The sequence below is a fragment of the Nerophis lumbriciformis genome, linkage group LG03 (assembly GCF_033978685.3).
Source record: "Nerophis lumbriciformis linkage group LG03, RoL_Nlum_v2.1, whole genome shotgun sequence".
Taxonomy (NCBI): Eukaryota; Metazoa; Chordata; class Actinopteri; order Syngnathiformes; family Syngnathidae; genus Nerophis; species Nerophis lumbriciformis.
In genome coordinates, this window is record NC_084550.2 from 15,500,001 (window position 1) to 15,502,500 (window position 2,500).

Genomic DNA, 2,500 nt, shown 5'->3' on the forward strand with positions numbered 1-2,500 from the left:
GGGGAGTAAACTCCTGCACGAGTATTTGTGTTTTCTTGGTGTTTATCTGAAGACCAATGGCACTGTAGATGGAGGCTACCACATTCAGTGCGCGCTGGAGAGACTCTGGTGAGTGTGCAAGTACAGCGCAGTCATCTGCATACTGTAGTTCCAGAATATGCTGGGTGGTGAGTTTAGTGGTGGCTTGGAGGCGACGGATGTTAAAAAGGTTACCATCCAGCCGGTATTGTATCTGAATCTCATCTGTGGGGTCCAGGTGTTTATGGGACATGAGGGTGACAGTGGAAATGAACATGTTGAATATGGTTGGGGCAAGGACACACCCTTGCTTGACCCCCACATCCACACTGAAAAATGGGGATTGTTGGCCGCCGTTGCTCACACAGGCCTGCATGCCATCATGTAGCCGTCGCAGTAGGTTGCAGAACTTTGCTGGTACACCTAGTTTTCCAAGTACCTTCCACAGCAAGTCCCGGTTTACTGTATCGAAGGCCTTGGACAGGTCAATGAATGCCATGTACAGGTCTTTGCGGTGTTCTCTGCATTTTTCCTGTACCTGTCTGGCAACAAAGATCATGTCTGCGGTGCTCCGATCACGTCTAAAGCCGCATTGAGATTCGGGCAGGATGTTTTCGGTTACAAGAGTTGCTACTCGATGTAACATGATCCTTGCTAGCACCTTCCCAGCTGCGGATAGTAGGGAGATACCTCTGCTGTTGCCGCGTCTGCTTTGTCGCCTTTGCGCTTATAGATCGTTATGATGTTAGCATCCTTCCAATCTTGCGGGATGACTTCAGACGACCAGATGGCAGTGATCAGCTGGTGCATTCTGCGGTGCAGGAGATATCCACCGTGCTTCAAGATTTCTCCCAGGATCTCGTCAAGGCCTGGGCTCTTGTTGTTTTTTAGACCCTTGATGGCCTTGAGTACCTCTGAGAAGCTGGGAGAGGAGTCCAGCGAGTCTACAGGGGGCAGGCATGGGAGGTCAGAGAGTATGTCTGTCTGTACAGGGTTCGTGGTGTTCAGCAGTACCCTGAAGTGCTCAGCCCATCTGTCCAGGATCTGTTGTTTGTCCTTGTAGAGAGTGGTGCCGTCAGCTGATCTAACTGGGGTGATGTTCTTCCTCTGTGGGCCATAGATGGACTTGATGGAGTCGTAGAAGGCATGAGAGTTGTTGGTGTCTGCGTGATGTTGTATTTCGCGGGCCTTCTGGGTCCACCAGTCGTTCTCCATGGCTCTGAGGGTGCGCTGGGTTTCACTTCTGAGGCGGATGAGCTGAGCCTTCAGGACGGTGGATTGAGGGTTTGATATGTTAGCTGCAAGGGCCTTGTGTTTGGCCTGAAGCAGGTAATAGATTCCTGGCGCACTATTGTCAAACCAGTCTTGATGTCGCCTTCTGGTGTACCCTATAGACTCCACGGCCGCCTGGTGGAGGGCAGTGCGTAGGGTGCTCCAGGTAGGTCCAGTGTCCAGATCTGGTGGCACGTCAGGAATCTTGAACAGCTGATCTTCTACCTTTTTCCTGAGCTGGTTGACGGAGTGCGTGGACTTCAGTGCATCGCAGTTGAGCCTCTTGGAAGGTGGTGTTTTTCTCTGTTGAGGACGTATTTCTAAGTCAATCTTTGTTCTGATCAGGCGGTGGTCAGTCCAACAGTCAGCTCCACGCATGGCCCTAGTGATGCGCACCTCCTTCCTGTCTGCGTGGCGGGTGATGATGTAATCTAGGAGATGCCAGTGTTTAGAGCGAGGGTGTTGCCAGGATGTTTTGTACTTGTTCTTCAGTTGGAACAAGGTGTTTGTGATGACCAGTTGATGCTCAGAACATAGAGTGAGAAGACGGAGACCATTGTTGTTGAGCTTGCCAACACCGTGCCGACCCATCACTTCCCTCCACAGTACACTGTCCGAGCCCACTCTTGCGTTAAAATCCCCTAGAAGGATGAGCTTGTCAGTGAGTGGTGTTTTGCTGATGGCGGAGTGCAGGGAGGCATAGAACTCTTCCTTACATTGAGGGTCGGCAATCAGTGTTGGGGCATAGGCGCTGATGAGGGTGCAGTAACGGTTATTGGTGAGGGGAATCCTCCAGGTCATCAACCTTTCGCTAATGCCAACTGGAGATTCGGGAAGCTTCTGAAGTAGGGAGGTCCGCACAGCGAAGCCTACACCATGGAGGCGGCGGGAGCCTTCCGGAAGCCCTTTCCAGAAGAAAGTGTATCCTTCTCCCACCTCGGCTATGGTGTCCTCCCCATGGAAGCGGGTCTCGCTGAGGGCCGCAATGTCGATGTTATACCTCTTCAGTTCGTGCGCCACCAACGTTGTTCTTCTGCGGGGACGAGATGAATCATCACGCACATTCATTTTGGATCGCGCTTCGTCTGGAACCTCCCCCTCGACCTTACCGCCATGGTTGAACCTACCAGGAGCCGAGGCTCCCGACGGCATCGCTCTTAGGTTCATTGGAACATACAAGGCTCTCCACCACGACAAGGTGGCGACCCGA

At 52.4% G+C, this 2,500-nt stretch overlaps 1 protein-coding gene across 1 annotated transcript in view; it reads left to right on the forward strand.

Annotated features, from left to right (window-relative positions):
• The window catches only part of LOC133579899 (solute carrier family 22 member 4-like), a 68,689-nt gene that overhangs the window by 65,072 nt on the left and 1,117 nt on the right, over nucleotides 1-2,500 (forward strand). The window lies entirely within an intron of this gene.